This window comes from Hibiscus syriacus, unplaced genomic scaffold (assembly GCF_006381635.1).
Source record: "Hibiscus syriacus cultivar Baekdansim isolate YM2019G1 unplaced genomic scaffold, ASM638163v2 tig00000218_pilon, whole genome shotgun sequence".
Classification (NCBI taxonomy): domain Eukaryota; kingdom Viridiplantae; phylum Streptophyta; class Magnoliopsida; order Malvales; family Malvaceae; genus Hibiscus; species Hibiscus syriacus.
In genome coordinates, this window is record NW_024061774.1 from 1,727,501 (window position 1) to 1,742,401 (window position 14,901).

At 34.5% G+C, this 14,901-nt stretch overlaps 1 pseudogene; it reads right to left on the reverse strand.

The window, feature by feature from the left end:
• LOC120147668 overlaps positions 1–1,813 on the reverse strand; it is a 10,695-nt pseudogene extending 8,882 nt beyond the window's left edge.
• Between the last annotated feature and the right edge of the window lie 13,088 nt (positions 1,814–14,901).

Genomic DNA, 14,901 nt, shown 5'->3' on the forward strand with positions numbered 1-14,901 from the left:
AATTAGATTAACTGCACATTGAACTATGATTAAGCATCAAACTATCACAACACTAAAGTGAAAAAAAGAAACAAAATTTCAGCAGGAAAACTAGATTAACAGATCAATGACCTATTATTAAGCCTCAAATCATAATATAAAAAACTAATTGAACATAGGGGTGTTCAAAATTCGGTTTTAACCGAATTAACCGACCGAACTGAATTAGTTCGGTTAATTCGGTTGGCCACCAAATTAATTCGGTCGAGGAACGGTTAAAGATTTTTTTGGAATTCAGTTAACGGTTAATTCGGTTCGAAATCGGTTAATTAACCGAATTAACCGAATTAACCTTTAAATATAATTATATTAAGAGGCCCAATCCATTTAAAATCCATTTAAAATCCAAATCAATATTAATTAATTAAAATAATATCAAAACTAAATGCAAAATGTTTGAATCAAATTAATTAGATATTATTTATAATTAGATATTATTTAAATTAATTGTAAATTGTTTTTTTAATTAAAAAAATATTAAATTCTAAAATTCTAAAAAATTTCGGTTAATTCGAAAATTAACCGAATTAACTTAAATTTATTCGGTTCGGTTAATATTTTCGAAAAAAAGTTCGGTTCGGTTAACGGTTAAAGAAAAAAAAAAGTTTGGTTAATTCGAAAAGGGTAGTTCGGTCGGTTCGGCCACCGAATTAACCGAATGAACACCCCTACAAAGATATATTTAATTTATAATTATGTTATTTTTAAATTTATAATTTTACAAAAATATATTAATATATATAAATATAAGAGATATCTAATTATTTAGAAATATCAGAAAATGGCTTCTAGGTGCTTTAAGACAGCTATTTTCTTCGATATTAAAAAATAAATAAATATCAAAATATAATTATTTTTCTTAAAAGTAATTTATAAAATTAAATAAATAGGATTTTTATTTTTATTTAATAAAAAAAATAAAAATAAATAAACAAATATTATTTATTATATATATATTTATACATAATAATAATAATAATAATAATAATAATAATAATAAATATAAAACAATAACTAAAAATAATGAAATTAAAACTATAAATAAAAAACTAGTAATTAACTTAAAGTATTAAAATTAGTGACTAAATTATAACATTTTAAAATTAAATAATCTAATTTGCAATTAATTATTTAATATTACAGGGGCTAAGCATGCTATTTTACCTATTTATTAATTTAGTGACTAGATTAAAAATATATCAAATTAAAATAAATTTAAAACATGTATTCGGGATTAAAATAAAATTAATTAGAATTAAAGGACTAAATCGGTTATTTGTCTAAAATATTTATGTCAGTGACTAAATTATAAAGAAATAACATTAAGAGTCCGAATTAAAAGGTTTGAAGCTTGATTAAAGTGACTAAAAATGTAATGTTACAAAGTTACAAGGGTAGCGGAAAAGGTTAAACCCTATTCGAAATTACACTGAGGCCCTGTATTTATACCCTTAACCCATTCGGCCTAAGGCCATTTTTCATTTGTTTCCATTTCTCATTCTCTCTCTATTTGAGAGAGATGAGAACTCTCTCTACCCACTGTGGTATTCCCTCGCCGGAAGGAATCTGGCGCCGATCACCGCCGCTAATCCTACCGCCAACCACCGCCTCCTGTGGTCGGAAAAATATAATATTACACCAAAATGTAGATTGGACCGTCCTAACGACGATTTCGGTAACCCTTTTTCTTAAATAGCCCCCGATTGAAGCAGATCTAGGAAGATACCTTCTGTTTTCGAAGGTTTCCGGTGATGTGTGAAGGCTCCGGTAGCATTGCAGCTTCCTCGGTAAGACTTCTCTTTTCTCTTTGTTTCGATTTTTGGGTGGTTTTTGTTGCTGTTGGATCTCTATTTTTCCTCCTCGTTCTTCGTCTCTTTTGCAGGTGATTCGGTCGATGGTTTTATAACCATCATCGGCGCTTGCTTCAGACCGGGTAAAAGAGTAGAGTTTGGTGAGTCACCAAACTTCCAGTGGTGACTCACCGTTAAGGGCGACATGTGTGCGGCTGGAGTGGCTCTTCTGGAAACTTTCGACGAGGCGTGGTAGCGTTGGAGATGGTGGGAGTAGCTGCAGCAACCGCATGGCCCTAGGGTAATGATACCCTAGGGTTTTGTCTGGAGCCATCTGGGCCGTTGGATCAAGTCAGATCCAACGGTGGAAAGAGAGAGGCGGCTGGATGAAGATGTTGAAACCCTAGGGTTTCCTTTGCATCTGGGTTGGGTCTCCGCATCTGGGTTGGGTCTCTAGATCTGGGCCGGTCTATTTGGCTTGTAATAATAATAATAATAATAATAAATAAATAATAATAATAATAATAATAATAATAAAATGATAATAATAATAATAATAATATAATATTAAATATAATAAATAAAAATAATAATAAATAATAAAAAAACAAATGGGAAAAAAAATAGTATCTTCAGCTGCCCCTCTTTGCTCATTCTTGTGTTAACAAGAATAGGGCAAAGACGAAAAGATAATAAGTTTTTTTTATCCAATTGACTTCACTTGATTATAATGGCAATGTTGAACAAGTTCTTCTTTGGGATTAGTTCTTCTCATTATGAACTTTTTCACAGGGGATGATGATTTATCTCCTTCTGATGTAATCTAACAAAATGTTGAACAAATTCTTCTCATTATGAACTCCTTCTTCCTCTTCAGATAAGTTCTTTTCATTATGAACTCTTCTGGAAAAGTTGATCCATCGAGTGATGAATTCGAGCAAAAAGTTGAACAAGTTCTTCTCATTATGAAATTCTTATTCTTCTTCAGATGAGTTCTTCTCATTATGAACACTTCTACAAATGTTAATGCTGATCTATCTTCTTCTGTGAAAGAGTCAAGCAAAAGGTTGAACAAGCTCTTCTCATTATGAACTTCTTCTTCCTCTTCAGATAAGTTCTTCTCATTATGAACTTTCTGGCAACGTTGATCCATCGAATGATGAATTCAAGCAAAAGGTTGAACAAATTCTTCTCATTATGAACTTCTTCTTTCTTCATCAGATGAGTTCTTCTCATTATGAACTCTAACTGGCACTGCTGATCCACCGAGTGATGAATTTAAGCAAAAAGTTGAACAAGTTCTTCTCATTGTGAACTTCTTCTTCCTTCTTCAGATGAGTTCTTCTCATTATGAACTCTTCTGGAAATGTTGATCCATTGAATGATGGATTTGAATCTTTGCTAAAATCTTTGAAATTCTTATCAAAATTCAACATGGATAAAATGAACGAAAATGCACCTATTTTTGCAAATGCCTAAATATGATGCATGAATGTTAAGTTTATCTTTATTTGATTTCCAATTGGTGAACTTAGTCTTTCTTCAGTTGTGTAGAAATCCAATAAATCTTTCTTCTTCGAATCGGAGAATCTATCATCTTTGAAAAATGTAGATGTAGATATGCCTTATTTTTATATAATGTAACAAAACCCCTTGAGAACAAAACTCAATGGCACAGGCTCTTGAAAAGTTTGCACTCATGTAACATGTTAATTCTGATAACTACTCATCTAATTATGAAGTGATCTCTCAAGATGATTTCACAGATATTGATAGTTCTTCTGATACCGAGGAAATCCTGAATTCTGATTCTGATTAGGAGAGTAAACTATTATACTTGACGAAAATGGGATACTCAAATGCTAAGTCTTCAATATTCATAGAGATGTGGTCCTGATTCATCAATTGCAGAGTTGACAGATTTTATATGTGCTGCTCAAATGGCTAAGGCTGCTGACACACTTCTTCCGGTAAAAGATAGGAAGCTATTATGCAATGATCCCAATTACAAGAAAAAGCGAAACTTGGGCTATGATTTTCTTTAAAAAGAAGAAGCATAGGTAGCTTGGAAAGAAGCTTCTTAATGAAGACAATCATGCAGTTCATCTTCCTAATCCAATGATTGGTTTTGGAGTTCTTATTGAACTAGATCAGATATCTCAAAGAACACTTCCAGAAGATGTTATTGGGTCTCCTTATTTCTACTATGATAACGTGGTGGTTACTTCAGTTGGTGTTTGGACCAAAACATCATAGTACTTATATGATGTAGAGCCAGAATTTGTAAATTCGAAGCATATTTGTACTGCTGTATGAAAAAGGGCTATATTCATAATCTACCAATTGAGAACAGATTTCTTCTTCTTCTGCTTCCAAATAACTCTATGATGGTAATAATTTGTTTGCTTTTCAACAATGATTGCAAACGTTGATAAGACTTACTTTGTATTCCATGCCTTTAAAAGTATTAACATAAAGTGATACTCAGAAATCTTTAGCTTATTTCAAAATTATGTTAATCCATTTACAAAATAAAAGAATAAATTGAATTTCGAAAATAAATTGAATCTCAAAAAATAAATTGAATTTAGAGAAACTAAACTTAGAATTTATTAATAAATAAATAGAATTGTATTCAAAGTTATGGCAAGCACAGGAATGATAATGATTCAACAAATTATTAGCATAAGTATTTCTAAATTAATCGAATTGATATAATTTAGAGTACTGATGTAAGCTTTTGTCTGGAAGATCTCAAACGTTGTCAGAATGCTTGTAGATGTGAAGTTCCTCCCAAACTATCAAAATCTTAAGAGGGTTCAATTGCCAGATGTCTAATATCAACATACATTTGAGTCGCCCTTTCAAGTTTTCAACTCAAATCCTTCCTTTGGTTGCAAGATGCCCTTTGCGGGTTTTCATCTTGACCCTCATTTTTTATTTTTTTTTATTTTTTCTTTCTTTTTTCATTTCATTTTTTTAAGCATAATATTTCTTGACAGAATCTGAGTTTATTGGGTTTCTCATAACTTTTCCATCCATTTTTGCCAAGATCAACGCTCCTCCGAAAAAGGTCTTTTTTACAACGTATGACCATTCCCAATTATGCATCCATTTTCCACGTAAATCTTTATGTATAGGCAAGATCTTTTTTAGTACTAGATCACCCTCTTGGAATTCTCTTGGATGTACTTTCTTGTCATGAGACTTCATCATCCGTTTTTGATACATCTGTCCATGGCAAATAGCTTTCAATCTTTTCTCCTCAATAAGGTTCAATTGATCAAATCGAGCTTGGATCCATTCAGATTCATCCAATTTTACTTCTCTCAAAATTCGAAGCGACGGAATCTCAACTTCAATTGGTAAGAGTGCTTCCATCCCATAGACTAAAGAAAAAGGCGTTGCCCCAGTAGATGTTCGAACAGTAGTTCGATATGCATATAAAGCAAAAGGTAACTTCTCATGCCAATCTTTGTAATTTTCAGTGTCCTTTGTAATGATTCTCTTGATGTTCTTATTTGCTGCTTCAACTGCCCTATTTATCTTTGGACGATATGCCACTGAGTTTGCATGTTTGATCTTAAACTGTGCACAAAGTTCGGTCATCATTTTGTTGTTCAGGTTCAGAGCATTATCTGTAATGATCCTTTCTGGTAGGCCATACCGGCAAATTATTTCTTTCTTTATGAATTTGCAGACTGTGGACCTCTTAATATTGGCATATGAAGCAGCTTCAACCCACTTGGTAAAATAGTCAATTGCCACAAGGATGAAACAATGTCCATTCGATGCTTTTGGTGTGATTGCCCCAATGATGTCTATTCCCCACATAGAAAATGGCCAGGGTGATGTCATTACATGTAAAGGAGATGGGGGTACATGAATCTTATCTGCATATATCTGGCATTTATGACATTTCCTTGCATAATCAATGCAATCTGTGTGCATGGTAGCCCAATAATATCTATATCTCATTATTTTTCTAGCCATGGAAAGACCATTTGCATGTGTTCCACATATTCCACTGTGTACTTCCTCAATGATGCTTCTGGCTTCGCTGTTATTTACACATCTCAATAGCATTTGATCATTGCTTCTTCTGTACAAAATCTCACCATCAAGAAAGTATCCAGCATCCATTCTTCTCAATGTTCTTTTATCAATTGCAGATGCATTTTGTGGATAACTTTGATACTTGATATATTGCAAGATATCATAATACCATGGTTTGTCATCTGCCTCTTCTTCTACACTATAGCAATGTGCAGGAATTTCATATACTTGCATTTCGATTGGCATTATATCAACTTTCTTAGTTACCTGAAACATAGCAGCTAATGTAGCCAAAGCATCTGCCATTTGATTTTCCTCTCGAGGGAGATAATTGAAGGTGACTCTCTCAAATTCTTTCACTAATTCGAGGGTAAAATTTCGGTATTTCAACAATTTGGGATCTTTTATTTCCCATTCACCTCGTAATTGATACACCACTAACGATGAATCTCCATATATCTTGAGACATTTAATTTTTCTTTCTATGGCTGCTTTCAATCCCATTACACAAGCTTCATATTCCGCCATGTTATTGGTGCAAAAGAACTCCAGTCTGCTTGTAAAGGGATAATAAATATTTTCTGGAGAAATTAACACTACCCCGATTCCTCGTCCCAAGGTGTTGGATGCTCCATCAAAGTAAAGATTCCAAGTTTCATCATTTGTTATGACTTCTTCATTCATGGATATGCATAACAAATCTTCATCTGGAAAATTAAAACTCAAAGGCTGATAATCATCTGATACACGACTGGCCAGAAAATCAGCTATGACACTTCCTTTTATCGCTTTTTGGTTGACATATACAATATCAAACTCGGATAATAACATATGCCATCTAGCTATTCTGCCTGTCAAAGCTGGTGATTCCATTAAGAATTTCAAAGGGTCAAGTTTGGATATCAACCAAGTAGTATGATATAACATGTATTGTCTGAGTCTTCGAGTAGCCCACACTAAGGCACAACATAATTTTTGTATTGGTGGATATCGAATTTCACAATCAGTAAATTTCTTGCTTAGATAATAAATGGCTTTTTCTTTTCTTCCAGATTCATCATGATGTCCCAGTAAACATCCCATCGAATTTTTAAAGACTGTCAAGTAGAGAATTAACGGTCTATCAGGCATTGGTGATACTAAAATGGGGGCATTGGATAAATATTTCTTAATAATATCCAAAGTTTCTTGACATTCATCATTCCAGACTTTAGGATTGTTCTTTCGAAGTAATTTGAACACTGGATCACATTTGTCAGTTAATTGAGAAATGAATCGAGATATATAATTTAATCTTCCCAAAAAGCCTCGAACTTCTTTTTTTGTATTGGGTGGTGGAAGATCTTGAATTGCTTTTACTTTATCTGGATCAATCTCGATTCCTTTTTGCTGACCATAAATCCCAAAAGTTTCCCGAAAGTTACCCCAAAAGTGTATTTAGCGAGGTTGAGCTTTAATTGATACTTCCTCAATCTCTGGAAAAGCTTTCTCAAATTTTGAATATGTTCTTCTTCGGTTCGGGATTTGACAATCATTTCATCCACATATACTTCAATCTCTTTGTGCATCATGTCATGAAACAAAGTTACCATAGCTCTTTGATATGTTGCCCCTGCATTTTTCAATCCAAATGGCATTACTTTATAGCAGAATATGCCCCACATGGTTATAAATGTTGTTTTTTCCATGTCTTCAGGGTTCATTTTTATCTGATTATATCCTGAAAAGCCATCCATGAATGAAAACCATGCATGTCCTGCAGTATTGTCCACCAAGGTATCTATGTGGGGTAATGGAAAGCTATCTTTCGGACTAGCTTTGTTGAGATCTCTGTAATCCACACACATTCAAACTTTCCCATTTTTATTTGGTACTGGAACAATGTTGGCTACCCATTCTGGGTATTTTGGCTGCCTGTAGGAAACCTGCATTAATCTGCTTCATCACTTTCTCTTTGATCTGCAACAATATTTCTGGCCTCATTCGCCTGAGCTTTTGTTGGACCGGTTTATATTCTGGACTGATTGGAAGTTTGTGCATCACTATATCTGTACTCAAACCAGGCATATCTTGATAAGACCAGGCGAAGATATCTTTGAACTCTTGAAGGAGATTTATCAATTCTTGTTTTATCTGGATTGTCAGAGTAGTACCAATTTTCACCTCTTTCATTTCTTCATCTGTTCCCAGATTTACAGTCTCAATCTCTTCTTTGTAAGGTAAAATTTGTTTATCTTCTTTTTCTACCAGTCTTAATAATTCAGTAGGAACATCACATTCTAGTTTATCCTCACACTCATTGATTTCCTCCAGACATATGGGCTGCTCTAAATTTATCTCTCGATTAAATTTAGGAATAAACATGCTATTAACATTGTGACACCTGCAAATTTAAGTCGGACATATTTCTGAAAGGATATAATAAATAAATGAATGAAAAAAATGTAAAGAATGTAAAGAATGATTGCCATTTGAGAATTTTTTAAAGAAAATTTCTTATATTTGTATTAGGTGAACTTAACATAATTTCCTTTACAAGATAACAAAAAGTTTTCATATTCTTGGGCTAAACATAAAGATTAGTTCTGAATATTACTCTGTGTTAATATTAAAAACTACAGGGAGGTCTTCAGCAGTCCAATTGTTGAGTGTTTCTCCAGGAAAACAAGAGCGAATTTTAGCCAAGTATTTGCCAGTCTTGTTGTCATTCATGATCATGTTGATAAATAATCCTTCCATAGCTTGTTCAAGTATGCTTTGATCTTTTGTCAACTTTTCTTCTTTAAAGGCCTCAACAAGTTGTTGTTCTACATTAACTGTTTCTCCTGATCTGAATGTGGTCTTCAACTGTGGGAAAAATATGTCTTCCCAAGGAATTTCTTCTCCTTTCAACCTTGCCTTTCTATCTTCACAACTTCTTTTCATCTCTTTGTTCTTTTGCTGAAAATTGGGCTTAAATCCAAGCCCAAAACGATCTTTCTTTATCTTCATACTTACAGGAACTGAACTCCCTTGAAGATTCTTTCCCAAACCTTTCCCAGTTTTAGCTCCGATGCCTAAAGTCTGTCGTACAGTCATCTTGATGTAATCAGACAATCTGGGATGTGGAATTTTGCTTCCCTCTGCAATAAAGGTTGCATTGACAAATTCAAGAGCTCGGAAAGAGCATTCGAGAGCATCATCATTGGTTTCAATATACGGAACATCACTTGTTATAGACGCAATGATTTCTTCTTCAGCTCCTACGCATATTAGTTATCCATCAACAACGAATTTCAATTTCTGATGTAATGAAGAAGGAACATCTCATGCAGAATGAATCCATGGCCTCCCTAATAAACAATTATATGTAGGGTGGATATCCATCACCACAAAGTCAATATTGTACATGACTGGTCCGATCAACAACGGTATTTCCATTTTTCCCAAGCACCTCTTTTTGAGTGCCATCAAAAGCTCGCACTACATTCTGATAACTTTTCATGTGCGATTTATCCACAGGCATTCTTTGAAGTGTGACTAGAGGCATCAAGTTAAGAGCGGATCCATTGTCAATCAATACTCCTGGCAAAACATGACCATGACAATGTGTGGTAATATTCAAAGCTTTTACTGACCCCATTCCGCCTTCAGGTATTTCATCATCCGTGAACGTTATGTAATTGTCAGCGGCTATATGTTTCACAATTCTGTTAAGCTTGTTAAGGGATATATCTTCAGGGATAAAGGTTTGATTAAGCATTCTCATCAAAGCATTTTTGTGTGCTTCTGAATTCATCAATAGATCAAGAATAGAAATTCGCGCTTGTTGTTTATGTAGTTGTTCAACCACACTATATTCACTATGTTTCAGGAATTTCAAAAATTCTTGTGCTTGTTTTTCTGTTACAGGCTCATTGAATGTTGGAGGGGATTCATCATCAAATACCTTTTGGGGTATTACCATGGCTTTTCCTTTTGCTTTCACATGTTTTGATGCATTTGATGTTTCGGGAGAGTAACATCTCCCATTTCTTGTAAAGAATCCGACTTCACTTACTGGTTCAGACGTAGAATCCATACTCTGTATTTTCTCTTCTGATTTTTCCAGAGAAACAGATCCTCCTACCATTTAAACATTGGTAGTATAATTCCAAGGTACACTGCGGGTATCTTTATATGGAAATGGTAAAGGAGTTGTGATAACTACTTTCGACTTTGTTGGTGCAGGGATCATTGTAGATGATTTCACATTAATAATCACGGGATCACTTGTTCTCTGATTAGGTTTAGAATCTTCTGATGAGCAAACGTCATCTTCTCTTTTCCCTGGTTCTTCTTCAAAGAATTATATCTCTTTGTTATTCATCAATTTTTGCACCAAATCCCTAAATTCAGGACATAGTTGAATTTCATGCCTCTTCTCTTGATGATATTCACAATAATTCTTGCCTTCATTATGTTTTGGCCTGAATTCTTGTGGAATCATACCGGATAAGGAAAATTGTTGAAATATCCAACCAAAAGGAGATTTAATCTCAGAAACGTCAGTTTTTGCTTTCTTTCTATTCTCTTCCTGAATTGCGTTCACGTTTTTATCTCCATGATTTGGCAGCGGATGATTTGATGTAAATGGTGAATTGAATTCCAACTTTCCAATGTTGATCAAATTTTGAACCACCATTTTAAATGCCAAACAGTTTTTAATAGAATGACTCGTAATTCCTTCATGGTAAACATAGTGCGCTTTTACATCATACCATAGAGGAAATGGTGGTTGCATGGGAACCAACGGATAGGGTCGTATGACAGCTGCTTTTAACAGCGAATCATATATCTCAGCATAGGGTACTGGTAAAGGTGTAAAAGACAACCTTTCATTTTCCTTTCGAGATCCTCTGGACTCTACTCGATTAGTGTTTGTTTCTTCTTTCTTAACCCTTGGTTGGGTTATTGTAACACTTTTCGAAAAATCCTTGTTGTAAGAGCTTGCATTGTTGACTTCGTTCTCTTTTTTCTGGTACATAGGTCTTTTGGAACTAGACCCCTCATTTGATTCAATTTTGCCACTTTTCAAGACATTTTCAATGAGTTCTCCAGAAATGACCAAATCTGCAAAATTTCTGATTGCATTCCCCATTAGATGACTTAAATAAGGAGCTTTTAACGTATGGACAAACATTATTGTGGCCTCTTTTTTTGATAGAGGTGGCTGAACTTGGGCTGTTGTGTCACGCCATCTCTGAGCATACTGTCTGAATGTTTCGTTATTCTTTTTCTCCAAATTTTGGAGAGTCCATCTATCAGGGACCATGTCTGTTACGTGGCGGTACTACTCTAGGAATGCCTTAGCCAGATCCTTCCAGGATCTAATGTTGGCTTTGGTCAATTGAGTATACCATTTTAAGGTTGGTCCTGTCAAACTATCTTGAAAGCAGTGAATTAACAATTTCTCGTCTTTCACATATCCTGCCATTCTACGACAAAACATAGTAATGTGGGATGAAGGGCATGTGGTACCCTCATATCTATCAAATTCGGGAACTTTGAACTTGATGGGGAGGATTAGGTCTGGAACCAAACTCAACTCACTAGTGTCAAACCCATAGAATGATTCAGTTATTTCCACGGATTTCATTCGTTCTTCTAAGCTCCTGATCTGTCTGGTCAATTCTTCATTTACTTTTTCTTTCTCATTCAGCTCATTCAAATCTGGTATTAGATGCTCAACATTAAAATCCCCTATTTTCACATATGATATAAGTGGATTTTTGCTTGAAGATGCAGGATCAACTTGTCGATTTTCATATGGTTTGGCTTCTTGAAATGTTGATGTGCGGGCATTGATTTGTATAGGTGTAGTACCAGAGTGATAAATTGGTTCTGGTGGGAAACCTAGAGGATACATAGGTTCTTGGTCGAAAGATACATGATTTTCATGTATTTTTCCAATGATAGCTTGCTTTTTAAACATGTCTTCTATTTTATGCATCATGTTGCCTTGTGAGTTTGCAGTACTGGCTTCAATTTTCTCTAGCTTCATTCTCATCTCTGCTTGTTCTTTATTATGTTGTTCCTCAATACGTTGTATTTTATCCTCCATAATTTTCTTAGTAGCTTGTCTAGTACCGTAGTGATGTTGTATTTCTCTTTTGGACAGAATAACTTGATTGAAAATTCTTTTGATATTATTTTTTCAAAATTTAATTAATGAATGTTATCTTAATAATAAAAATTATACATAAAGAAAATAATGCAATAAATAATGAATGTATGCAAAATGCATGTATGCAAAAGGTATTGATCCCAAAAAGTTAACTGTTATAGAACAACTTTCATCGGCATAATAAAGTTTCTTTATAATAGTTCATAACTACAGATAAGGCGTATCTTTCCTATTAAGCTTTATAATTTCTTTCATTAGCCATGACATCTTCTTTCCGAACTTAGAAACTGGATCAACGTGATGCTCAATTATTTTTGCTTCAACAGCTAGCTCCCCAATATATCTGGCAACTTCGCTCATTTGTACCATGGCCTCGAATACCATATTGCTTCTTTCTTCACTTCTTTCTACATAGAAATCAGTCGATTTTTTCCATTGTTCATTAATTCCTTCGAGAGTTTGCTCTAACTCAGTTTTAGTGTTGAAATTCTTCCTTTCCAGCTCCTATTTTTCTTTTTCAACATCGAACTCTTCAATCCTTTCCCCTAACTTCAAGTTCAGCAATCAGATGGTTTATCTCAGATTAAAATCCCTTGAACATGGTATTTTTCTCACCTTCAAATTTATCAAGCATGTCATTCTTCATCTCTTCTAAATCTTTGGCTCGGTCCCTTTCTCTTTGCATTTCATTCATGATCTCGCGGTGTTTAGCTTTGTGTTTTATAATTCGCTCTCTTCTGTCAACCTCAAAATCTTCCATTTTCTGCTTTCCTTTCTCAAGGCTTTTGAGTAGACGGCTATTCTTTCCTTTCAGATCTTCAACTTGACTTTTCTCGATGTTCAATTCTCTGGTCATCTGTACTGTTGATCGGCTCGGTCCTGATGCTTTCCGGGATTTATATAGCTCATAGTAATTTTTCTTTAATGTTCTGAATTCACCATTAACTTTTTCTTTGTTTTCTCTCAACATTGCACATTGTGATGAATGAAAGTCAATGTCAACACCCAACATAGCTTTATCTCATCTCATTTGCTCTAATTCTCTCGACCAACTTTCTCTTTCTGCTTCAAACTCAACTCTCAGGATTTCAATCTATGATGGAACCACCTTAATGTGATCTTCCATAGAGATATCCTCATTTTGGTCTGGTAGAGGGATATTTTCATTATTCCTAACAGATCTACATTCCTCATAATCAGCAGTTAACATTTCTTTTGCTGCTTTAGATCGGATACAAAAAGTTTTTTTCTAAGCTGTAAAGGCCTCCATGATATTTCTTTTATAATTTTTGCTGTGGAATGCGAACTCATACGAATGTAATCCAACAGTGACAAGTACAAATTGACGACCTTCATACTGTCTTATGACCAGAAGTGGTGCATATCCGATTCCTCCCCACAATCCGAGCAGCATTACCCAGTTGTAATCACCACATTTGTAAAAGAATTCCCTTTGGATTTGCCACGGGGCTCGCCAAACAATGTCATCGCTTTGCAGATTTCGAAAGGCATTAATCCACATATCTTTCGTAATTTCTTTCGGCCATTCTTGCTCCAGAAATTCTTTCAATGGTGAGTAGTCCGTATTAAAGCGCCGGTATGAAACCTTTTCTGTCCTCAAAAAATGGCTACGGATCCAGACATATAAGAATTGGGCACACCCTGAGAATCGTCCACCTCCTAGTTTTCTACAAGCGTTTAACGATCTGAAAGTCTCTACTAGAATTGCAGAAGCAGGATTAACCCTTTATGGTAGCTGCTCAAACAAATCTATTACTGCAGCTTCAATATATCCCAATACTTTTGGGAAGATGACCATACCATACATACCCAGAGCAAAGAGATTGAATCGTACTTTAGTGTATGGATGACTCTGAATAAGTTCTTTAATGTTGGTCCAAGCAATGCCTTCGCTTTCGCCCTTTTGTTTTGTACGGGATACCACCCATTCCTCTCGTACTCCGGCAATCTTTGCTAATTTAACTAGAAAAGATTGAGTTTTAATTGACCTTGAATAAATTGGATTCTCCAAAGCCCCTTCTATATGTAGAAAAGTTGTGTACTCTTCAATAGTAGGAACCAAGTCCTCCTTATTGAGAGTGAAGTAATTGTATCCTGGATTCCATAATTGAATTAGGGCTCGAAGTAAGTCATCATCAACTTCGACATAGAGCAAATATGGGATGTCTCCGTAAGTCTGATAAAACTGAAACTTTTTGTTTGAGTCCCAACTCTCCCAAATGCCTCGCAAATCTTGCATATCATTTCTTTTAGCGAAACTGGAGCATAACTGGCTAACTCAGATACATAGTCATCCTGCAGACTGTCTCCCCCTTGTCTTTGTAAGTCCTCAGCCCACTGTCTTACTTCTGAGTTTAGAACTATTTGATTTGAATACTTTTTATCCATGGATGAATGTTTTCCAATGAGACAATTAACACGAGGATCAATGCCTTTTATCATGTATGATGCTATGCAAACAGAAGAAATAAAGAACACAAAAAAAATGAATTAGTTTACATAATAAAGGAAAAAATAATTTAACAATAATGTCTACCTAAATATCTTTATTTAAACATGCTTTCTTCATACTTTAAATAATTTAAATTCACGTGCAATTTATTCAGTAAGAAAATAAATTAAAAGGAAAAATTAGAATTCATTTCTCCTGTGTGTACAACTATTTTGGACAAAATTTCGGCATGACTTCAGATCGGAAGAGTTTTTAGGGTTTATTATATGCAGGGTTTCAGATCTAAGAATAAAGGTACCCGAATTGTCCTTGTTAATGCCCCTTTGGGATGTTAACCCTCAATCCTAGTCCATCACAGACTAAAGTGGATCGATTTCAATTCGAGGGGATACACTTCT